Source organism: Felis catus, chromosome C2, assembly GCF_018350175.1.
Source record: "Felis catus isolate Fca126 chromosome C2, F.catus_Fca126_mat1.0, whole genome shotgun sequence".
In the NCBI taxonomy this organism is placed as follows: Eukaryota; Metazoa; Chordata; class Mammalia; order Carnivora; family Felidae; genus Felis; species Felis catus.
In genome coordinates, this window is record NC_058376.1 from 24,212,491 (window position 1) to 24,239,129 (window position 26,639).

The 26,639-nt window shown below is 33.9% G+C and overlaps 1 long non-coding RNA gene across 1 annotated transcript in view; it reads right to left on the minus strand.

Moving 5' to 3' along the window:
* LOC109503369 overlaps positions 1-26,639 on the minus strand; it is a 156,560-nt gene that overhangs the window by 20,424 nt on the left and 109,497 nt on the right. The window lies entirely within an intron of this gene.

Below are 26,639 nucleotides of genomic sequence, written 5' to 3' on the forward strand. Positions count from 1 at the left end.
ACGGATATATTTCTAGTCAGTCTAATTATAAGAGTTTTCATTTTATTTTCTATTTTTAAATAATCATTGTTGCAGAAGTTCCAAATTCTAAGTTGGTTCTGTGGCCACAGTTTCTGAAATATGCAGTAAAATAGTCATTTGTCTTTCTTCAGTATCTTTTCTTCATGCTGTTCTCCTTGAGATAAATGACAGATTCTCCCAGTTTTGTAGGTAAAACAGATTTTGAAAACAAATTTTTTAGAACCATGTACTTCAAGCTGGTTTAGTAATAGAGTCCCTATATTCTTATAACATTAATTACAGTTTTTACTTTTTAAATTAGTAATAAGTGTATATAAGAATGAAATGTGGACCACTTCATTAACCACTAAATGGTTGATTTAACACTTGTTGATGTAACACTGTTGATTTCTGTTTAGAAGATAAGAGATTTAAATATCGAGATTATCAGAACAAGCCATAACATTAAACGACTGCAAATGAAAAACCCTGGGATATGTTGAAGAATGCAGGTCTACTGTGCAAATTACCCCTTTTAACAACAAACTATTGAAGATATATAGTTTGCAACTATCTAATAATTTTTGAAAAAAATTACAAATATACTCTGTGTCCACCATGGTTGTAGCCCATATGTTTACATCAGATACCAGTAAAGACAGAGATTCTTACACTAATAGAGCTTAAATTATTGCAGAAGGACACAAAAATAGTGATAAAGATAATGACTGACCAAATTTTATAGTATACTAGAAGGTGATAGGTATGATGTCTATGAAGTTTTTACATGTTTATTTCTCTGCATTTTACTCCTAGAGATGGAAGAATGTAAAACTATATATCAGCATGTAATGCCTACATTCCTTTCCTCATTGGAAGTTCTTATTCTAGCAAACTGTTTTGAATTATAAGAACAACAAAATAAATCATCTGCCAATATAACTCAATTATTTTTTGTTACTTTTAAAAGGCAGTTTTTATTTTTTCAGTCTCAAGAACACTATTTTAATATATTATAAAATATGATAGGCTATGAAGTATGACAATTTTGCTTTTATACTACATGACCTTTCTATACTTAATAGCAGATAAACTTTATTAAAACACTAGTGCTACCTTATTAAAATATAGGTAATACCAGGGAATATTTCATCGCAATGTGGTTATTCTTTACCTATTTCCTTGTCCCAAACCATATTGAGCACCTTTCTATATGTCAGCAACATGGATGGGTTTAAATGGTGTTTGTGGAAGGTAAGAGAGACTAGAGTTAAAAAGAAATAGTATATCCTGATAGTATTTGATTTCTTTTCTTGGTGCTGGGAAGCTTTAAGATACTTCAGTTTACCTTCATTATTAATACCTAGGGACAATAAGACTCTTATACGAGGTAGAAACACCCAACACTGGATCATTTCATCAGAAGCATTCCAAAATGACAATCTGAGGCTGTACAAATAATACCACTCTATAATTATTGAACTAAAATCCGTGCTGTAATATAAACAGTAGTATTACCTTTTCAGTAAAAATATATGAAGTAGATTAGCAGTCATAAAAAATTCCCAACATTCCCTGATATTAATCCTCTGAAAATATGTATTTTAGTTTTATTACACAAAATATATATAATTATGAACACAAATAATGAATTAGTCAACAGAAGTGAATTTCATTATTGTCATAGTGTTGTATCACACAATAAAGAAAGATTATTTTTATTAGGGCTTAGTCTTCAGAAGGTTCTTGTTGTTTGGGATTCCCTTGAAAATGCAATATAGTATCTAGGGATTTTCCCTTACTAATTTAGAAATACCTCCAACCATATTTCCTTATCTTCCTTGGGTATTTTGTGCTTTATCCAGATGAAATGTTTTTCTTTTTTTCCTTCTTAATACTTGATTTTTTTCTTTTGTGGTGTACTGAACCTAAGGTTATTCCATATGTTTCTTACCTCTTGATGTTCAAATCTTTGTGTAAGCCCCTCTTCTAGTGTGGTCTTGATCTGTCACTTGTTTTTAACCAATAGAATATGGCAAAGGTGATAGAATGCCACTCTGTGACTGCATTATATTACATAAGACTGTTCTGCCAGCTCTCACTCTCTTCCTGGAATTTAAGAATAAACTGCCATGTTTTTGTTTTGTTTCGTTTTGTTTTTTGTTTTGTTTGTGTGCTATTTTTTATTTGAGAGAGAGAGAGAGAGCATTGAGAGCAGGGGAGAGGGAAAGAGGGAAAGAGAAAGAGGGAATCCCAAGCAGTTTCCACACTCAGTGCAGAACCTGACATGGCACTTGGTCCCATGACCCTGGGATCAGGACCCGAGCTGAAATCAAGAGTTGGACACTCCACTGACTGAGCCTCCCAGGTGCCCCCAAACTGCCTTGTTTTAAATGGCTTATGGAGAGGGTCATATGGCAAGGAATTGCAAAAGACAGCAATTTCTTACGATCATCCTCCATTTGACAGCCTTCATGAATCCAGAGTCCACAATCATAGGGCCTTTAAAAAACTATTTGCCTATGTGAGCTTAGAATTGGATTACTCCCCAGTTGAGCCCCTAGATGAGGACACAGCCTGGCTGACTACAGCCTGTCAGACCCTGAATGGAGGACCCAGCTAATGCCATGCCCAAACTCCTAAAGCACAGAAAATGAGATAATAAATTAATGTTCTTTCAAGCCACCCAGCAAATATGCATTATTTGTCATAAAACATAGAAAAGTAATACACTTCCCCACCACTATATTTTCATGCAGATTCCACTGTCTATGTTAACTTTCTGTCCTATATATACAAATCAAAAATGTAAATTAAACACCATGGTCTACATTAAGTCTTTGTTGATTTCTATTAATGTTAAAAAACTCTATTTTCTTAAAAGCTCCATAATATTTTACTAATTATGAATATTAAATTTTTTATTGAGTAAATATAAAATTTCAAAGATGGTGCCAGATCTTGGAAATACAATCACACTCCCTAGTATTAAAGATCTCAAAAAGTGCTACAAATACAGTAATAATTAACTACCTGCTAATGATTATATTTGTGATATAACTTTTTTTTATATATTTAAAATTAAATATCAATATTTTAATATTCATTTTAGTTCTTTAAAACAGTGTTTCTTAATTTTGCATGGGTTGGGTTTGTTTTTATATAACGCATACCCCTAAAAGGAAACACGTGCTTAAAATAATAAGCATATAATTTTTAGAGGGATCAGGTAATCCATTTCCATGCATTTGATGTTAAGAAGTATAACTATCTTACAAAAAGAATGTACATAAAATATTACTCTTGCGGTTAGCATGATTATACCATGTACATTACAGTGAGAAAGATAAAAACTACTGTTTCAATTAGTTCATTAAAAGTAATTTTTTTAATGTTTATTCATTCTTGAGAGACAGAGAGAGACAGAGCGTGAGTAGGGGAGGGTTAGAGAGAGAGGGCGACACACAATCTGAAGCAGGCTCCAGGTTCTGAGCTGCCAGCATTGAGCCCGGCGCAAGGCTCAAATTCAGGAACGGCGAGATCATGACCTGAAGTCGGACACTTAACCCACTGAGCCACCCAGGTGCCCCTAGATTTACTTCATTTTCATACTCCATAAATTAAATATTAAAAAGACAAAGTGTCTTTGCCATATGATAAATTGTAAAAAGACCGTCCATTTCACATGATTTTATAAACACACAGAAAACTTCAAGTCTATAATGATTGAAGCAGTGAAAGCTCAAACCAGGATATGTAAGTTTTTAATTTTTTTTTTCTCAACTTTTTTATTTATTTTTGGGACAGAGAGAGACAGAGCATGAACGGGGGAGGGGCAGAGAGAGAGGGAGACACAGAATCGGAAACAGGCTCCAGGCTCTGAGCCATCAGCCCAGAGCCTGACGCGGGGCTCGAACTCACGGACCGCGAGATCGTGACCTGGCTGAAGTCGGACGCTTAACCGACTGCGCCACCCAGGCGCCCCAATTTTTAAAAATTTTTAAAGAAATCTTCTCCCTAAAATAAAAGGTTCATAGAATTATTCAGAAGTCATTTAGAGCTCTCAGCATTGAAGATAAAATTTAAAAGCATTATGTTTTTATAAGTATGGTTTATTTTGGAAGTAATTGGCTTTTCAAACTTTTATTTAATTTATTAAAAAATATTTCCAGTGTCATTTTAATTTTTTTATCCCCTTAAATTTTTATTTGGAGATATATATTTGTCCAAATACAATTTTCCAATGCATATAATCATATATATAAGCACTTTTCATGGATATATCCTTATGACTGGGAAAATCTTACTCTATAAATGTTTATAGATGTGTACATGTATATATATGTGTATATAAAAGTATACATTCTTAAAATATATTCGCAAAAACATGGTCATATTATGCACACTAATATGTCCATCTTGTTTTTATTTGAATATATATGTGTGTGTATAAAAGACAAATATATATGCAAAAATATATGTACATACTGTATATATATACATATGTACCCAATATATACACATATGTGTGTATATACATATATGAAAATTTACATATTCATATATAGGCTTATCTCATTCTTTTAAACAACATAATAGTATCATGTATTATAAATATACATAGTATCAGCTGATCAAAACTTTTTATATCTTCAGAATTCTGCTAAATACATAAGCAAAAATCATTCTGATTTATGGCTAGTGAGCAAATATATCTATTAATACAAACTAATAAATGTGAATTTGCTCGGTGAAAGGGCATGAGAGTGTGTAATTTGCATAAATATAATCAAATTTTTCTTTAAAGATGTGGCAACTAATTAACTCTTTTACCATTGCCCCAAGAATTGATGATCCAAGAAAGACTTAACCTCTACTACGTCAAGAACTCAGAGCCAGCACTGCTAACAGACACTGGACATTGGATGCTGCCACTAGATCCATTACCAAATTTATCTCTGCCAATGAGATTTAGCTTTTGACACACCATTCATCCATAAAGTGCAGGTTCCTTAATCACAATGTTTCTATTCAAAGTCTACAGTGAGTATATTTGACTGACAAAATCATTGTCAAGTTGTAAGTGAAGTTAGTAAGGTGAATATCTACTGTGATTAACTCACTTATTAATTATATCATAGTGTTGCATATGCTCAAAATATAAAAAGGATTTTTTAAAATATACAAATATCCACATTATGTCTATTCATTGATCTATCTATATATCTATACCTATCAATACAATACGAGACTTTCTCCAGTATGGAAGATATAGGTATACATAAAGACATAGGCATGTACACAAAGTCTTAATTATTATATATGGAGAGAGCCACACATTACATCATTACATGTATATATCTACACATCACATATATGTATATATATCTGCACATTGCATAAATATATCTTATAATAATATTATATATATTACATAAGCAATATTTTTGTGATGTTTTCACAACAGGTAAGAAATTTGTGCTACTTTTTGATATAGGAGAAGTAGGAAAATCAAACCAGGTATACAACAAGTTTATTTTGGGATACTTACACAATATACCTAAGTAAAAAATACCCATATGAGTTTGGATTAATTTAGCAAATATAAAATTCATAAAAATAAAAGGTCTAAAAATTGATTTCAGACACAAAACGATTATGTTGTACTCACCATTATGGAGTGCAGTAGAACTAGTATTGTGGGTTATTATTGACTCAGAATAAAACCTTAGAATAAAACCTGCAGCATTTGAGGGCGCCTGGGTGACTCAGGTAAGTGTCTGACTTTGGCTCAAGTCATGATCTCACAGTTCATGAGTTCAAGCCCCATGTTGGACTCTGTCCTGACAGCTTGGATCCTGGAGTTTGCTTGGATTCTCTGTCTCTCTCTCTCTCTTACCCTTCCCCACTTGTTCTCTCTCTCTCTCTCTCTCTCTCTCTCTCTCTCTCTCTGACTCTATCAAAAATAAATAAATAAACATAAAAAAAGAAACTGCAGCATTTGAAAAGCTGCAAAAGAGAATGATGTACTAAAAATATTAAGGGAGAAGAGCAGGAGGACTGGAAAGAAAATAGTCACTTTAAAGAAAGTAAAAACAAAAGAAACACAAAAATGGTTAATAGTGTTAAAAATTCTCAGGAGAATACAAATATATAAGGATAGGAAATTTTTCATTTTAATTTTGCTACTTGTGTGATATGGGATATATTTACAAAAGTAGTTTAATGGAACAGAAATCCGTGCCTTGAATAGTTACTGTATCTGAAGAAGTAGAGGAGGCAAGTATAAGGTAATCTTTCTAGAAGTATGTATGTAAGGGTAAGCAGGGTGGTAGACCAGTTGCCAGACTAAGGAGAGGGTAGCTTATCTATTTGTTGGTATGTATGTATTTTGAAAAGTAGTATTCCTGCATATATCTGCATAATTTCTATGTCTAAACTAAAATGTCCAGACAGAGAGTGAAGTTCAAGGCGTAAGACCAATGTTGACTAACATTTTGAGAAATGTCCTGTTAGAAACGAGAAGAGAAAGTGCTTCAGGTGTATATAAAAGGGGAAAAAATTTCTGATTATTTTTGGGAAAAACTTTACAGAAAGAAAATAATCAAATATATTTATATTTTTAAAAGGTATATACTTTCTGAGTTGAGAATGGCGATAGAGAGAAAGGCATGCCTGCCTGGAGGAGATACAGGTAATATATCAAAATTTCATCTAGGTCTGTTTCATATTTTGATTTCTTTGGGCACAATTCCTCTGTCCACTTTCAGCTTTTCCTCCTAAAGAACTCCCATTTATTTTGTAAAAGAGGAATAAGACATCATTTCCTCCTAAAAACATTTCCCTCTATATCATCATCATCATTTTCTTCTTCTTCTTCTTCTTCTTCTTCTTCTTCTTCTTCTTCTTCTTCTTCTTCTTCTTCTTCTTCTTCTTCCCCTCCCCCCCCTCCTCCTCCTCCTCCTTCTCCTCCTCCTTCTCCTCCTCCTTCTCCTCCTCCTTCTCCTTCTTCTTTTAAAGAGAGAGAGGGGCGCCTGGGTGGCGCAGTCGGTTAAGCGTCCGACTTCAGCCAGGTCATGATCTCGCGGTCCGTGAGTTCTAGCCTGCGTCAGGCTCTGGGCTGATGGCTCGGAGCCTGGAGCCTGTTTCCGATTCTGTGTCTCCCTCTCTCTCTGCCCCTCCCCCGTTCATGCTCTGTCTCTCTCTGTCCCAAAAATAAATAAACGTTGAAAAAAAAATTAAAAAAAAAATAAAGAGAGAGAGAATGCATGCACGAGCAGGGAGGGCCAGAGGGAGAGGGAGAGAGAATCTTAAGCAGCCTCCACACCCAGCACAATGTGGGGCTCAATCCCACAATGTGAGATCATGATCTGAGCTGAAATCAAGAGTCAGAGGCTTAACCAACTGCACCACCCAAGTGACCCTACCCCTCTATATTCTTAACACTTCAAATGAAATAGATCTCACCCCTTATTTGTTCCAATTTCACTCCATTATACTCCATTGTATTTACCAACATTTTCATATATTTTTGTATATATTATACAATTTCCCAGGTTCTGAAATAATTTAGGGATAAAACAAAAATTGGTGGACTCTCTAATTCTCTGCAGCCCCAGTTTCAATAATAAGGTACTGTCCTTATTACTGATAGGTTTTTCTAATTTGTGTATGTAATTTACTATTAAAGACTTATTGTTCCTTAAGAATGACAACACTGGTCTTAGGCAGACTTCAGCCTCTCCATTCTTCAGTCATTCATCAACCCCTCAAATGGAGAATTTTCCTAACTGAGTCAGCAGAATGTATTTATTTTTTTATATGCAAAGAGTTTTTATATACAATAAAAGTACATCAAGAATGTGAGTTTCCTATTCTCCACATGGCATCATCTTCCCTCCAGTCACTGCAGAGGCTTCCATGACCTAGGGAGTAAGTACCCCTTCATAGCAGACCAAGGTCAAAATCCATTGTATGCTTAAACTTTAAGTTACCTCTCTATATGATACGAGTCCAAAGCAGGTCAAAGTATTCTCTACAAACAACCAAGGTCAAAATGTAATGTCTTTATGTTAAATCTTTATGTCTATGTGTAGATGCTACTAGGTGAAGAGTTGTGATTAAATGATTTCTGTACAATTTCTCCTCTTAAGTTTTCATCAGTAAATCAAAAAGAAGTTTGTCAACCAAGAGTGGGATAAGAGAGGAGTTCTTTATTGTTTGATGAGAACAATAATATATTGAGAGGAAAAAGTAAGACACTAGCATCCACATTTCCTGTTTAATTTTTAATATTCCCCCTGCAATGTGTTAAATGTTGGCATCTTCCCCAAAAAGGAAAGGGTCTTATCTCTTCATAAAACTTGTAGCATAGAGAAGTACAATTATGAGCAATGCTCAGGCAGACCTATTATAAAAAAAATATTAAAGTAGTGGTTTAGGCAGAAGGAACATGGTCCCAGAGGGAAATATAGGAAGAAATGAAGAACAATGGGTATGGTAACTATACAATTAAATCTAAATTAATATTTGCTTAAAACTAAAAAAGAAGTAATGTCCTCTATGATTTATATACAGAGAGAGAAATTGAATTAATTTAAAAAATTACATAGGGGCGCCTGGGTGGCTCAGTCGGTTGGGCATCCGACTTTGGCTCAGGTCATGATCTCGTGGTCCGTGAGTTCGAGCCCCGCGTCGGGCTCTGTGCTGACAGCTCAGAGCCTGGAGCCTGTTTCAGATTCTGTGTCTTCCTCTATCTCTGACCTTCCCCCATTCATGCTCTGTCTCTCTCTAGCTCAAAAATGAATAAACGTTAAAAAAAATTAAAAAAATAAAATAAAATAAAAAAATTACATAAAAGTTGAGAGGGGCAATGTGTTTTAAGGACCTAATAATATCTGAGATGTGGTAAAATTTCTCATTTAAATGAGACTCTAATATGTCAAGGATTCATGTTGCTAGGGTATCATTCAAAGAGTAATTAAAGAGTGTAGTTTGTATTAACAGTAATCCCAAAGGAGCTAATAGGAGAGACAAAGAATATAAAATAGTTGAGACAAACTAAAGACAAAACATAAGACAGTAGACATAAAGCCAAATATGACAGATAACAATGTATGCTAAATGAATTAAACATTCTAATTGAGACAAAACTTGTCTGTCCCAATGTATCCTTGATTAAACCAGATCACAGAACTAATATAGATTTTCCATTGTTCTTTACAAACATCTTTTTTTTTTTTGCTTAATTTTCTGTTTACTCTTTTCTCTATGGAGATTCACCACCACATGATGATAAGTTTGATGGAAATTATCAAAAGAAATAGTTACATGATATAATGCCAAGTGACAGAGGTATTCAAAGATTTTGACTCAAAGCAGACTGACTCCATGTAATCAAAATTCGATTGTTCAATGATACACAGATTCACCAGTTATCATTAGGAAAAAAATGTCAAAGTAAAAACTGGACCATGCGTGGTGCATGTGGGTGGCTCAGTCAGTTAAGCGTTGACTCCATCTTGGCTCAGGTCATGATCTCACGGTTCGTGAGATCGAGTCCTCTGATGGGGCTCCACACTGACAGCATGGAACCTGCTTGGGATTCTCTCTCTCTCCCTCTCTCCCTCCCCCCTCTCTCAGCTCCTCCTGCCCCTTGTGTGCACTCTTTCTCCCTCTCTCAAAAGTAAACAAACAAACAAACATGAAAATGATTGGACCATGCATGATATTCTAGTGGGGCCATTCTCTCAGTCACCCCAGATTTGAGATTCTGGTCCCCTGTTACCCCCTTATCATACACAAATAAGTGGCACAAGATGATCGAACACATTCCTGAGAATCTACTACCAGCCAGGGAGAATCGACGGTCCATCAGTAGGCCATCCCTTGGCAGATTTCAACCCTGAGTTATGGTTTAGCTCATCAAGCTACTCTACCTTTTTCTTAGCTTGTGTGCTGAATCATTGATAGACTTTTTAACTTCCTCTTTGTCTGATATACAAAGTTCCTTTATAAAAGCCTGATAATTTTATCCTTCAAACTGTATTATACCTACACTTCCATTTTGCGGAATAAACTTAGTTCTTTTTTAAACTCGTCCTACTTGCAGGTTTGCTCTTCCTCCGTTCTCTGTCATGTGCTGTCAGAGAAATCCTGCTTATACCTGTTCTGTTTGTCTCTGCTCATTCTATCTCATCTCATTGGATCTTGTTGCCTAGAAAATAAATTCAAAAATTCTTTTTTTCCTGACCGTGATTCTATTTATACTCAGCTTTCAACCTGCTTTATCATTTTTGTAGTTTTACTTCTCACTATACCCCTCATTTCACCAATGATCTGTGTAAGTTGGAAATAAAAAAGAGTATGTTTCCTTTACTAGTTGGACAACATTCTGATGCTGTAAGAGACAAACTCTCAAACATCAGTGGCGTAATACATACAGAGATTATTTCTCACTCAAATACTGTCCATCATGGGTATTCACTAAAATGGTGTTTGCTAACCAGATGCATCACGCAATCAATCAGGATCATTCCATTATGGGGCTCCATATTTTCTATGGCTTAGGAGTCTTTTGCTCCCAGTGAGAATATGGAACCTAGGAAGGGAGCTTTATGCAAGGGCCCGGAAATTCTCTCCCGGTTAAAACTCAGTAATACAGACACAGTCATCTGCCAAGGAGGCTGGCGTGTAGTTGACTCTTGCTGAGTACCAAGGAAGAGTAAGACACCATTTCTATAAACACATGTCATTTTTGACACAAGGCAATGTTCTATTTTCTTTCCATAAAATATTCTTCTTTTTAAATCCCTCCCTAATATTCTCTTACTATGATTCAACATCCAACCTCATCACTTTCATCGAATTTATTTGATACCTCTAACAAAGTAATCTGAAATTTATCTTTATATACATATCTTTCCTAATAAATTTTATTTTTCCTTAGGTCAAATATTGTATTAGAGTTAGTATTCAAACCCATAAATTTTTTAGTTTATGTGTTTATACATAGCAGATGTACAATAAAAATGCTTATTGAATTGATTAATTATTCATTATTCCTCCCTAAAACCAGAATTCTTCTAGGCGCATCAGAGAGATACCTGTTTCAACTAATTATTTTTAAATGTTTGTTAATCCCCAAATAATTAGAAAAAATTTAACAAAAATTCAACACATCCTGAACAAAAATAATCTCTTAATTATAATATATTTTTCTTCCCACAAATGAATTGGCCACTAAACATTTCATAAGGCACTTAAAAAATTCCCATTCATTCTTGTTCCAGTTTTTTAATTAGTTTCTGCCACTTTTGTTTTCTTCAGTTAATTTAACTCTCAGCATATTGCAGCAATTATTGCTGCCTACTCAAGCACATTTGTAAAATTGCTACATATTATGAATATTCATACTGATACATTAAAGTTAAAGTAAAATTGGCCGTGAAAGGACTTGTACCAGAACATTTACCATTAGACTGGTGTCTCATACATAAAACGTAATGATTGACTATTACACACACATACACACATACACACATACACACACACACAATTTATATATGCACAAATATAATTAAAATGTATTAATACAAACTTGTAAATATTAACATTATCATTCAAAGAGAGTTTCCAGAAAATATACTTTAGTTAATGCCATGACATTAACTTTTAAATGAATGTTGTTAATTGTCCCCTTAGATGGCTCCATTTGCTATTGAATAATAGAATGCAAAGCACAGTGAAATTGAGAACATTTTCATATAAATGAGTATTTAGCAAAACTAAAAACTTGATTCAGAATGTGAGCAGGTATTTTGAAGATGCTATTAAAGATTTTAAATATGATTATTAGGAGGAAGCTCAATTAAATCTGTTTTTCAAAAGATATGTTATTGATAGAAGAAACATGACATCTAGTAAATAAAATCAAATATAGACTCATTTTTTGAAAGGTTAATTTCTAACAAAAGGTATAGCTGGTTAGAAGAATAAGGGAATTTGGTGTGTGTAAGAGAATTCACTAGGACAATTAATATCAAAAGCTTATAGTGTTAACAAACTAGAAACTACATGGTGTGGAGTTTCAGGAAAGGAAGTTTGGGAACAAAATATAGAGAGCCATATATCATATGTTAGGGTTGTTTTGTTTGCTTGCTTGCCTTTTGACCAATAATCATTTAAAAGTAGATACAATTATAAAATGTTAAGCATAAAGATATAACAATCACATTTGTGACAAGAGAACCAACTGTGGAAGAAATGAGAGTCAGAAAAAAACTGAAAGGCCTACAAATATAGCAATATTAATAAATGTTTAAAATAATAAATCCCTAACTGCTATTAATGGGAATTGTCGGGCAGAAAATGGCATTATAGATTGAAAAGAATAATTGTGAATTGATAACAGGTCTGAAATTGGATAATAGCATCAGCATTAATATTTTTAACTAGATAAAAAATTGGGAATTAAAAACAGGTTTGGGTAAACTCTTTTTTTTTTTAATTTTTTTTTAAACATTTATTTATTTTTGAGACAGAGAGAGACAGAGCATAAACGGGGGAGGGTCAGAGAGAGGGAGACACAGAATCTGAAACAGGCTCCAGGCTCTGAGCTGTCAGCACAGAGCCCGATGCGGGGCTCGAACTCACGAACCGCGAGATCATGACCTGAGCCGAAGTCGGCCGCTTAACCGACTGAGCCACCCAGGCGCCCCAGGTTTGGGTAAACTCTTGTTGGTCTCACTGAAGTTACTGCGATCATCAAGACTAAACGTCTGGAAGGTTGTCAGTAATAAAGGATTTTTTGCCAATGGGATAAATAAGCTAAGATTAGAAGTGTAGTTGTAAGAGAGTTCAACATAACATTTAATTTACAAAATGTAGGTATGGTTGGAATTGAAGGGCTAAGTTTGTAAAAGAAAAAAAAACTTAGAATGGAATTCTTGGGAAACTGACGTTTTAGAGAAAATTTAGAGGAAAATAAAAGGGTATAAATAAACCAATGCATCCACACAATGGGATCTTATTCAGTACTAAAAAAAACATGACCTACCAAGCCATAAAAAGACATACAAGAACCTTAAATGCATATTACTAAGTGAAAGAAGCCAATCTGAAAAGTCTACATACTGTATGATCCCACCTAATTGACATTTTGGATAAGGCAAAACTATAGAGACAGTAAAAAGATTAGTGGTTGTCTGGGGTAGGTGGGGAGAGATGAATAGGCCAGCACAGAGGGTTTTCAGAGCAGTGAAAATACTCGGTCTGATGTTCTCACACATTTGTCCAAAGCCATAGGATGTACAACACCAAGAGCAAACCCTAAGGTAAACTATGAACTTTGGTGATTATAATGTGTCACTGTAGGTCATTCTTAAAAAAAGAAAAAGGGGTGCCTGAGTGGCTCAGTTGGTTAGGCGTCTGACTTCAGCTTAGGTCATGATCTCATGGTTGGTGAGTTCGAGCCCCACATTGGGCTCTGTGCTGACAGCTCAGAGCCTGGAGCCTGCTTTGCATTCTGTGTCTCCCTCTTTCTCTGCCCCTTCCCCAATTGTGATCTGTCTCTCTCTGTCTCTCAAAATAAACGTTAAAAAAAGTTAAAAAAAAAAGATTATTTATAATAATAATATAAAATAATATAATATAATATTTATAATAATTTATAAAAAATAGAAATATTTTTAAATATTTTAAAAGAGTATATACTGAATTGCTGAGTAGAGAAATGGAAGTGAGGGTGTCTAAGGGAGACATTTCAAATGTGAAGAAACAAAAGTAAGAACAATGTTTCTGTTTTCCTTTGCAAATTCACCTGTTGCTTGTATAACACAAATGACATAAGTTCAAAAGGTTTTTAAAATGTTCCAAAACATACAAGGGCACTGAGTACAGTAGCTAATCATAGACTCAGACTCTCTGGGCACAAATTTCAGTCTCAACTGTCTTAACTTTGTCTCTGCAGGCAAATGGTTAGCTTCTGTAAATTTTTGTTTCCTCATCTATAAAATGAAGATAATAATCACATTTATCTCATACAGATGACCTGAATATTAAATAAGTAAAATAAGTATTCAAAAATGTGATTTGTTTCTTATAATATATAAAATATTTTTGTATAAATAAGTATTCAAGATGTTAACATTACTGTAATGCATGAAGTGTAATTCTGAATATTTAAGCACTGCTTAACACTGCTCTGCCTCAAATTATCATTATCAATCTATCCATCTATCGATCAATCTATCTATGTTTGCCTGTTATATATCTCAGCTAAATGTCACCTGCCTGGCTAAACAAAATAATTTATTTTCTAAAATCATAACATTCTTCTTATCTATTCATAATACTCATCATAAGCTATAAATTTCTTATGTTTTCCTTATTTATTGTTTAATTCTTGAACTCTGCCACTCAAACTATCTTTATAAGAAAATGAAGGAAGAATATCTTGTCACTACCCATATAAATTTTGCCCAGAGTGAACACTTGGCATATTTAGTTCCATAAATAAATACAAGTATACAAGAGGGAGGCAGAACTCTTCTTTTAGGGGATTGCATTATTGTCTTCACTTATTCACCTTCCTGTCTCCACTTCTTTTGTCATGAGACAATGCATACCTGCCTATGAAAAGAGTAGAGTATATTTTTCCACCTCATTACTTGGTATGCAGCTTGTGACTTGCTTGGGCCATTAAAATCAGGCTGGTCTGACAGTATGCTAGTTCTCAGCCTAGTTCTTAAGACACCTTGTAATTTTTCAATTTCAAGTGAAAAGTGTCTGCCATCACCTCGAATCTTTTTAAGGACATACATTTTGAAGTGAAGGTAGACGCCAGGATTTTGGCTTCAGCAACTGGAAATGTGGGGTAACCAACAACTGATTTGAGAAAGACTGTCAGAAAAGTAGGTTTCTGGAAGGAGCTATGGAGCTCCAATTTAAAGATGTTGGTGGGTATGCCTATCATATATCCAAATGGAAATGTTGAGGAGGCAGCAGGGTATTCATGAGTTTGAAGTACTTGAGAAAGAACCTGTCACCATGTATTTTCAACATCACCTCCTACAAGTTTTCCTGTTGCTTACTAATTGCTGTAACAGGACTCCGTAAATGATAGGCAGTTAGTCCTAATAGTGTGTAATCATTATAACTCTTCTAAAATGACATTTCATATGGCATTGCTGCTAAGAAATGGAACAAGATTTTAGCTTAGGCTTTTTCATTTCAGTTTTGTGTTTTCTCTAAATCTCCAAGAATTTGTGTGATATGGATTACTTAATGTTCTTGTTGTTCTTTCTCCCTCCCCTGCCCCCACCCTATACTAGTGCCCTTTAGTCTTCATAGAACATTTAGCTCCTTGGGAGACTTCAATGGTCACCAGGGCGTATCCACTTTACGTGACCCAAACTGATGCTGTGCAAACTGCCTCATTGACTTCTGTCTAGTTTCTTCTATTTATTTCTCATGGTGATTTTACATGAAAATAGTTACTTATTCTTGAACCTCAGCTGATGAACTTACGTGAACTGACTCAGTCAACAAGTGTTCCTGGTCCTATTTCCTGAGGCTGGGCTCTGTTTCAAAGTCGTCCTCCACATTTTCTCATTTACAAACAACTGTAATTAATGACCAGTCTCATCTGAAAGTAGACACAACACACTTAGGGATCTGGACATTAGGCTTTCTCCACTCTATAGGTTGAGGCCCTCAGGACTGGACCTAGTTGAAAGTATATTTAAGTTTTTTTTTTTTTAATATTTATTTTATTTTTGAGAAAGCACCAGCGGGGTAGGGGCAGAAAGAAGGCGACAGAGGATCTGAAGTGAGCTCTGTGCTGATAGGCTGAAAGCAGAGAGCCCGATGTGGGGCTCAAAGTCACAAACTGTGAGATCATGATCCAAGCTGAAGGTGGATTTTTGACTGAGCCACCCAGGTTCCCCAAAAGTATATTAAGGTTTTGAAGAATGATAATATACAAGAAAAAAATAAACTACCCACCTGATAGGACTTTTGGAATTTAAAAGGAGAGGAGGTACACTGTTGATGAGAATATAAAATGTTACAGCTGCTATGGAAGATAGTATGGAGGTCCTAAAAAAAAAAAAAAAAGTAAACTAGTACTATCATATGATTTAGCAATCCCAGTGATGGGTATTTGTCCAAAAGAGTTGAAATCAGAATCGTAAAGAGAGATCTGCACTCCTATGCTCATTGTAGCATTGTTCACAATAGCCAAGATGTGCAAGTAACCTAAATGCTCATCAATGCATGAATGATGAAAAGAATGTGCTATATACATGCAATAGAACATTTAAAACCGTAATCAATAAATCATGTCATATGCAACAACATGGATGAACCTCGAGCACATTATATTAAGCAAAATAAGCCAGTCACAGAAGGACAAATACTACATGATTCTACTTCTATGAAATACCTGTAAGAGTCAAACTCATAGAATCAGAGAGTAGAAAGGTGGTTGTCAGAGGCTGGAGGAATAGAGAAAGGGGGGTTGTTAATGTTAATGCTGTGTAACATTTCAGTTATGTAAGATGTTTAAGTTCTAGAAATCTGTTGTACAACATTGTGTCTATTGTTAACAGTACAATATTGTGCACTTAAACATTGTTGAGAGGGTGCATCTCATTTTAAGTGTTCTTAAAATAAGAAGAGGAGACTGTGTATGTAAATCAAGAAGCATGCTTGCAGTTATAGCTCCTTTCACTCCTTTGTTTCTTGTGGGCTTAGTTTAGTACTGTCTCCTCAATTTGGAGAGAGAAGATGGCACCCTTGTTACCTTTTTCAAACTGACCAGCCCTGCCTTGGAAATCACCTGGTATTATGTCAGCTGGATAATGGGCAGGTAGTATGTACAATGAAATTTACTGTATTTAAAAGGGAAATAACAAAAGTTCTTATCGGAACGGGTCAAATGATGCTTCACATTGTGGGTTGTACTCATAGCAGTATGTTTAAAACCATTTTAATGAATTATTTTTATATCATTATAAATACAGAAATAACTCACTCAGCCCTGTACTTGCCTCTTCCCATCTAGGGAATTTATTTATCTTTAGTTTCATTTTAAAGGTGTTGGTGAACTTGAAGATAGAAGTAGATATGTTAGTGGAAGATCTTTTATTTTAGTTGACACTATCTTTGGACTCAAAAAGCAGGCCTTCAGGCAATAAACTTATACTTTGACCTTTGAAGAAAACTCAGTCAAAGCCCAAACATAGTAAAAAAGGAAAAATCATAATGGAAGAAGTATAGCCTTAAGCACAGTTCTAGAATCCCTAGAGACTGTATAGTATCTGTAAACACCTCAGAGGGCTGCTATAGATGACTCTGTGTCCGTGTTTACTGACACTTGAAAATTGTGATCAATTCAACACCTAATAATAGAAGGATGATTGTGTTGGTTCCCACCATAAAAGATTTTTAAACTGAATCACTCTTTCTTGCTTCCACCTTTGATGTAATGTTATAGAGAGGCCACTCTTTCCTTACCCTGTCAATACCAATCTTTGTTGAACTATTTTCAGCATATATTGAACTGTGAAAATATCATTTAAGGGAAAATACATTGATAAATTGTTGTTAGGCTATCTTTTATTTTTAACACTTTTTAAAAAGTATACCAATCGATGAGGTTTTAAGATTAAGGAATTTCCTCCGTAGAGAATAAAATTCTTGCTTATAGATAGTGCTGCTTTATTTATTCATAATGTACTCCAGTTGTGCTTATACAACACTTGACTGAGACTTTCTATGATAAAACATATTTTACTTCTGGAAGAAATAACTTCTATAATATAGATTATTCACATAGTTTAGCCCTAGAGTTTTTTTCACTGATTTTTACAATATAATTCACTTATGGGTATTTTCTTTTACAGACCAAGTACATTTTTACATTTTGATTTTGGAAGAAGAAAAAAGGAGTATTAAATATTAGCTATGTACTTACATATATACTTATATATATGCATTTATATATGGATATTCAGTTTATAGAACAAGGTATAAATTCAATATTAGAATTTTTAAAATCTTATACAAGATGAAGTAGAGAAAATTAGCTGATGCAAACTATGTACAGTTATTATTAAAGGAAATATATTTAAGTTAAAATTACTTGACATGGATGTTTAGTAGTATGACTATGTATATGTATATAATTAATATTTATGCACCTATAAGGCATAGCTGTGACATATCTCACTTATGTATGCACAGGTTTATTTTCTAGACTTAGTGTGATAGAGTTATTTAAGAATAGAGGCTAGCTACCCTCTCTATTTGCATGACTGTCACCCCTCAGAGCCCCATCTGGGGTACTCTCATTATTTTCAGCACATAATGTCTTATAGGGGGATGCTGCTGGCTCCATGATGTATTCTCATACTATGAAATCTATCTGTGTGTGCACATCTCAGGTATTAGAACCTAATGGGTATTTGCTGCCATCACTTGCTCTCTATCCCAGTGCTGTCTTCAGCCCATCTTTGTATAGCAGCAGTGAGTTTCATTTAAATTTTGCTCATTAATTTCCTTCTTTTTCTCCAAGCAAGTTTTGTTTCACTGTTCATATTTATTTTTAACATTAGTTGAATAAAAATTGGATATTTGTTTTCATAGTCTTGCCCTAATTGCAGATCTTTACATGAATAAATATAATTTTATGACATGTATCAAAAATTTCCAGAATTTCCAGAAAGTATATGGTGTCTAGATTTTTACTAATTTCAATAATTTATAGGAGATGATGTAGTGAGAGTATGTTATGTAAATATCATGCTCAGATTCCCATTTTAAACTAGAGGATCCCATGAATTTCATTTTTTGGTTAACAAAATTAATCAACTAAAGACCTTAAGTAATAAATACTATAAAATGTACTCTATATTAGAGAACAAAGTTGTTGACTATTATTAGGTTTATATAATAATATTTTTAAAGAACCTTTTCACCCATTATATCAATTGTATCAATTATATCAGTTATAATTCAGCCTTAAATTATGAACATAGAAGGATCCTGAATTGCATTAAGAATTATCTAATGGCTGAATATATTGATTTTCATGATAATTTCATAGGATAATATCTATGAGGTGAAATGCTAAAAATATTTTTCTAAATAATCAGAAATATTTATTCATAGGCTCTACTTTGAGCATTTTGGCCCAAATTTTTATATCAAAGCAATAAAATATTCCCAAATCATCTCATTAGAATTCAACTGTCCATATGTTAAAAGAACAAGTATACTTTATGTGATGGAAGGAATGGGGGTAGGAATGCTGTATTAGAATCCTAGGCAACCAAGATTGGGGTCAGGTTGAGAAGATAATTAAGTTTTATTCTAAAGGATTTAAATTTCAAGTTAAATGCTTTATAAAGCTCTGGTTTGTTTTTTTTTTTTTTTTTTGAGTAATGACATTGCACAATAGATCTCTTCATTAGATATGTAAATGTGGAGGCAATTTGCATAGAAAGTTGTAATACAGTCTAGCAACAGAGAACTGAATGATGTGCTAATAATGAAGGCATGTCCCAAAACAGTGGCATTAAAAATTCAAGGACTTACTCTTTAAAAATGATGCAATACCTGTTTTCTGTTGTATCACAGAACTTGCCCTTGACTGAAAGTAAAAGGAAAGCCTTAACATCTTCTTTTTAATGTTTACCAATATGAGCAGCCATGTGAAATTAATATGCAAATAATAGAAAAGTATCCAAAGAAAAGTATGCAAACAATAAAAGCTAATATATATTGAACACCATGTAGCAGCCTAAATACATTTGTTATTTCATCTAAAAATCTTTGAATGATATATAACATCTTTCTTTTGTTTTAGAGTTAAGCAAAATAAATGGAAAGTTAAAAAAGCCAAGTTGCTTACTGAAGGTACTCCCACATATGAATTGCAGTGTCCATACCTGGTTCCATCTGCTTTCAAAGCTCAGTGTCTGTCACTCTCTGCTAAACTGTCTCCTTGTAATTCCTCAAGACTTTGAATGGCCCAGTAATAACAAAGACCAGGATTTCAGTCAGTGCCACTTCATCTTTGGGTACTTGAAAGAACAGTGAGAATTGATTCTGCCTAATTTATAAATTCAACACTTCCATGCTTCTACTTCAATACTGTTTTTTGTTTTTTGTTTTTTGTTTTTTGTTTTTTGCCAAATTAGCTTTTCTGTCTTGTGTTACCAATTATACAGGAACTGTTGAAAGATCAATGAATTCATTGGCTTTATCAACACTACACATGGTGTAATTTTAACTAGGATAACCTAAAAAGAAACTCCAAATTGAGTATAAAGTAATTAAGTAAAGAAAATAACATTTTTTCTGTAAATCAAACCATGACAGTATATCCAAGCCTGATATGGGAAGAAAGACAAGAAGGTATCATATTGGATCAAAGAAATAGAGTTTGAAATAGCACATACATCATATCTAGGTTGCATAAACAACAGGATGTAAAGCTATAAAAGTCCTCTTTCCTGGTGGTAATAATGTAACTTAAAAGTTGGTTTAAAGCCTTGCATTCATTCTCTGAAGAGTTCAGAATCACTTAACATCACTGAAAATCACCTCATTTATAGAAGACTAAATCTCATTAATACTGAAACTGCTTATGTCACTAAAACCTCCTTGATTAACTTTTCATTTTTCATACATATCCATCAGCTTCTTTCTCTCTGGAGTCTCAAGGGTTGTCAATTATCCAGAAACATATTTTCTTCTGAGATGGCATCAAAGTTTAGAATAGTTTTTCAGGATGGGTTCCTAGCAGAGAGGCTCATGGGAGTCATATACATACGCCTAGGTCTTTAGTGCTTTTTTTTTTTTTTTAATTTTTTTTTCTTTAGTGCTTTTAAGATAATGACAATATTTTTATTATTCTTCAAGATTTTTTTGAATGTGGAATTGATTTTTCTAAGCAGAGATAAGTATCCCATACACATATAAAAATGAAATGACTTCCTTTAGCGCATGATTACGCCAGCTTCTAGACAGGCTGCAGAGGGAGAGTTACATGCTATCCCACCTAAGATTAGGCAGTATCTGCTTTGGCATCTAGCTTCTCATTTTTTTAAGTAGCCTCCTCACCCATGGTGTAGCCCAATGTGGGGCTTGAACTCATGACCCTGACATGGAGACCTGAGCTGAGATCAAGAGTCAGACGCTGAACCAACTGAGCCACCCAGGTGCCCCTAGTGTCGCATTTTCTATGACTTCGCTGTAATTTTTATTATTTTTCACCTAGATAATTCTCTCAACTATATAATTCCAGTTCCTTCATCTATATGTCTAAAATCAAAATTTCAGAGCATTGTTACAGATTAGATGAGATGAATAAATTATATAGCAGAGTAACTAGTTCATCATAGTGTTTCGTATTAAATCCCAGATATGTTTTTGGGGCGCCTGGGTGGTGTAGTCGGTTAAGCGTCCGACTTCAGCCAGGTCACGATCTCGCGGTCCGTGAGTTCGAGCCCCGCGTCGGCTCTGGGCTGATGGCTCAGAGCATGGAGCCTGTTTCCGATTCTGTGTCTCCCTCTCTCTCTGCCCCTCCCCCGTTCGTGCTCTGTCTCTCTCTGTCCCAAAAATAAATAAACGTTGAAAAAAAAAATTAAAAAAAAAATAAATAAATCCCAGATATGTTTTTAATATTTATGAATCAGAAATACCCTAACAAAAGTGAAATGGCTTCATTTTGGTTTGAAGAAATTGTGGATGTGCTCAACAAATGTTAGTTATCATTTCTATTTTGTATATGCTCTCAAAGAAATTTATGTGGTCAAAAATAGAGTCCATAAAAATATAGAGCAGAATAAGTGACAGAACTACAAAAGGAAATAAAAATATTATGTAAAGCAACAATGTATCATTATACAAATCAAAATTTAACGGAAGCAACAAAAAGATGAAAATTAACAAAATTATTAATCTACAAGAAAACTGTGAATGAAAATATACAAACATGTAAATAAATTGAAAAAATTGGTATGAAAGAAGGTAAAAGAAAAAGAAAAAAAAGAAAATGAGTGGTGTTCCTGAAAAAGACATAGTTACAAATATAAGATAATTGATATTGAAAGGAATAATAAAAGAAAATGTAGGAACATTGTAGAAATGTAGAAAGACCTACAGATTTGTAGGGAACATTTAATTCTATTTTTAAGAAGGTATACATATTAATAACTTATTTCTAAAGGTGTATTATTGTTCATCTACATAAAGGAAGAAAATAAAAAACCTTCACAGGTAGATCACACATGAAATAAAATGCTAACTTCAGATTCTCCAAAATTATATATTCAACATTAGAATAAACTGAATAAGGTCTACAGATTATAATTTTCTGCATTTTATTTTATGACATCAAAGGACCAAACCCAGAACTTCTAGGGAGAGTAGAGTAGGTCAATTAAACATATCCTTATGTGCCATAAAGCAAGAGTAAAATAGTTTCCAGTTTGGGGCTCCTGGGTGCCTACTCAATTGAGCATCTGACTTCACCTCAGGTCATGATCTCACAGTTTGTGGGTTTGAGCCCTGTGTCGGGCTCTGTGCCGTGAGCTTGCTCACAGCCTGGAGGCTGCTTCAGATTCTGTGTCTCCTTCTCTCTCTGCCCCTCCTCTGCTCACGCTCTGTCTCTCTAAAACAAATAAATGTTTTAAAAAAGCTAAATAAAATAAAATAAAATAGTTTCCAGTTAGAAACACTGATGGACTAACCAACCCAATATTGAAGGTGTGGAGAAAGGTGGCATATCACAGGGGAGTTTAATCATATGTTGGAGATAAATGTTCCAAACAAAATCTTGGAGGAAATAAAGTTAACTAAACAAAACATTTTGGTTTGCAAAGTCAATGGACCAAATCAAGTCCCCTCAATAAGTCTAAGACTGACAAGATCCATGCATTAAAATAACCCTGAGGATTTGCTAGGGGATTTTTTTATATAATAATTTTCATCCTAGTTCATATATACATCAAATGAAAAATGTTCATAAGAGTTAAAAAAATCAGGAATATTGTTTCCATGAATGTCTCTAATAAAGCAAACCCATTCATAACAACACAAATAAACCAAGTAACAAAAAGAACCAATCAATTATGTTAGCTATACAAACAAAAAATGATTCAAAATAAAGACTCCAGAAACAACACCACCTCCAACACATTTGTTACTGATTTACTTAGCGGTAATGGATTAGTAGTTTAGATCCTCAATGTTTTTTTTTTGTTGTTGTTGTTTTTAGATATAACATTAGGAGATAGAAAAGGTGGCACATTATAGCTTGTAGGTTAAATCTAGCTGTCCTCTTATTTTTATTCACCTGAGCTACTCAGTTCATGGTAGTAAAACTTAGATTGTTATAACTTGAGGGAATATAGGTTTGTGGAAAAGGAAAGAGCTTTATTTTGCCTACATCAAGTTAAGGATTCCTAATAAAATATCAACACGAATTCAAGTGGATAGTAGAATATATAAAACTGGAATTCAGGGAGAGGCAGTTGTTGTTAAACAACTAGTGTCTCTGTAATTAACATTTTTTTTTTATTTTTCAGAATGTGATCCCTCCATATAATATAATAATCATTTTAGATTAAGCATTTTGCTTTCATGGAGGTTTCATTTAAAATAACAGCATTCCCTGATTTGACATAGTTAAAATTGTTTACGGACCCAACAATTTGGGTCCATAAATTTGACTCAGCATATTTAATAACAGTAATAGATAACTATTTCTTCTTGATTTTATCATTTATTTGTAGTGTGACTTGAACTAATTGGAAAATTTTTAAATAAAAAAGGAGAAAATATTGACCCAAACTATTACTAAACAGATCGCTTTATGAAATTATACACTGATGATACAGGCATTAATCAAATCACTTTTAAAATTTTTATTTCAAAATGGTTTTTCCAACTATTTATTTTTTTACAATAGAATTTTAATTGCTTCTCAAACTTTTTGGTCAAGACAAGACAACTTTAAATTATTAAACATAAGTGAAGATTTAGGATAACTTTTTTATATGGATTATATTTATCAATATTTACCATATTAAGAATTAAGCTGGTTTTATAAAAATTTATATTTTAGTTTAACAAATAGCAGTAATACAGCCATTATATGTTAATATAAATAGCATGTATATAAAAATTGCTGTATTTTCCAATACAAATATTAGTGAGGAGAGTAGCATCATTTTGCATTTCACATTGTCTGGTTTAATGGATAACAACTGGATTATTAAAACTATTCTAATTTTTTTGCAACGTCACAAGTCGTGTAGAGCCTCTAGAAAACCTTACATTTTTCTCTTGAGAGAATGGGAGTGGATAATGTCTTAGAATCAAGCAAATAGTTTTGAACTTGAAAAACCCTATAAGTCCCTAGACTACTTTTGAGACCTCTGATTTATAATAATGTATCATTCTCCTTTTACAATTTTTTTCTTTATCCCTGTTTCTTTCCTCACCTTTTAAAACCTTATTGTCAGCTTTCAAGTTTCACACATGCTTGAAGTGATGCCACCACCTTTGAATTAACACTCTAAACCTTACCATGCACCTTGCTAGAACTGACTTGAAAGTGGGGATTCATCATTTGTGGCTGTGGGGCCCAAGGATTTTTTTTTTGATAACCCAGAAACTTGCCTAATGGAGAATACTTGTAGGAAGGATGTTGACTTTTACTTTGTGTGTGTGTTGTGCCTAAATTCTAAATAGCGACCTATTGCCAAGTGAGAAATGCCCATACCATGTATTATATTAATTTAATGTTCTAAATCGTATTCAAGAGGGAGGGAAGATTTGCGACTGCATGCATTGGTGTTCCATGAACAAACAGTGGAATGTTTGTAGTAATTATTCCTGAACCATATTGCTCTCATTCTGTCTTCTTTACACTAGTTTCTTTCTCTCATAAAAGGGTTGTGCGTACAAAATTTTAAAAAGCAAGTAAGAAAAGTACTATAGTGAGAATTGTTTTAGAAATGTACAGCCTTGAGGCCATATAGAAGGCATCAAGATACACAAATTTAGTCAGTTCTACAAAAATGCTTCTTAGAAACCATAAATTTGTTCCCATATGATTGATATATTAGTGAAAATTCTAAATGTAATGGGAATTCTTTGCTTGTGTATGCTATAATTTGTGAGAAATATTGAGTGAACACAGAAAACTGCACCCAGCTGAACCAAACACACTGTGTAGGAAAACAAAAACGCACACCACTCAAACATCTACCAGTCGCTTCAGTTCACCATATGTGTTATCCTATAAGGTTTGTTTTGGTATGCTTTCACATTTATGAATATATATATTTTTTCAATGTCCCAAACATGCCTAAGTGTCCTGATTCAAAACCACTGGGAAGTGGGGAAGTGGTAAGCAACTGGAAATGCAATTTATTGTGCAAGGGCAAAACCGCAAAACAAAAATTCATCTTAACTAAAATACTTTGCTGTGCAACTTATATTAATCTGTATAGAGTTGTGGTGTGGGTGCACAGGTGTGTGGGTCTGCAGGCTGGTGTTATGTATATTTGTTTTTGTTCTATAAATGCTCTCAAATGTTTTTTTAACCACATATAATAGAGGTTATTCTTTAAATTTTTTTTTAAATGTTTATGTATTTTGAGAGAGAAAGTGCAAGCAGGGCAGAGACAGGGAGAAAGAGAGACAGAGAGACAGAGACAGAGAGAGAGAGAGAGAGAGAGAGAGAGAGAGAATCCCAAGCAGGCTCCATACCAACAGCACAGAGCCTGATGTGGGGCTCAACCGTGAGATCATGACCTGAGCCAAAGTCAAGAATCAGATGCTTAACCAACTGAACCACCCAGGCGCCTCTAATAGATGATAGGCAAGACAGATCATCTTATGAAAGGTGATACATGTCTTCTTATGCAAGACACGCTTTCATGTTTGTGTTCCATGATTTTTTCTAGTGGCTATTAAATAGAAAAACTGGGATGCCAGCAATTCTAGTAGAGTAATAATGGCCCCACTCCTTCACTGTCAGCTGATGAACAGCTGAGTGCTATCACATGATACTATTGTTGGATACTATCTTACACATATGATGAGATAAAACCAAAATGTGTCATTATTCCCATTAGAAAAAAGTGAAAAATTTGTGCTTTCCCATAGTGTTTACTAATATTTCTAGCGGTTTCTTAAAAAATAAAAAAATGTAAAAAAAAAAAAAGGAAATCAGTAAGCTGTTAGCAAAGAGAGATGAGGACAGTGAGTGAATCTTGACTTATTCTGCTCACTGTTGCATCCACCCATTGCCCTCTCAGTTTGAGTATCTCAGAAATATTGGGTTGTCTGACACATAATAATCACCTCATTGACTTATGCTAATGTTTGTCATTTCTTATTCTGCAAATGTAAATGCCCCCTGTGCACTCTCAGTGAAGAAAGAGGGTAAAAATGAAGGTGAGTTACCAAATTGGGAAAACAAGAGTTAATCAATATGAAGGATCCTCAACACATTTCCATTTTTTTAGCATGATTCCACTCTGGATAAAAAAGAACACACAATAGTATTCCCTCTATAAAGGAATGTCCAGCATTCATGAATTCAATGCTGTAGAATT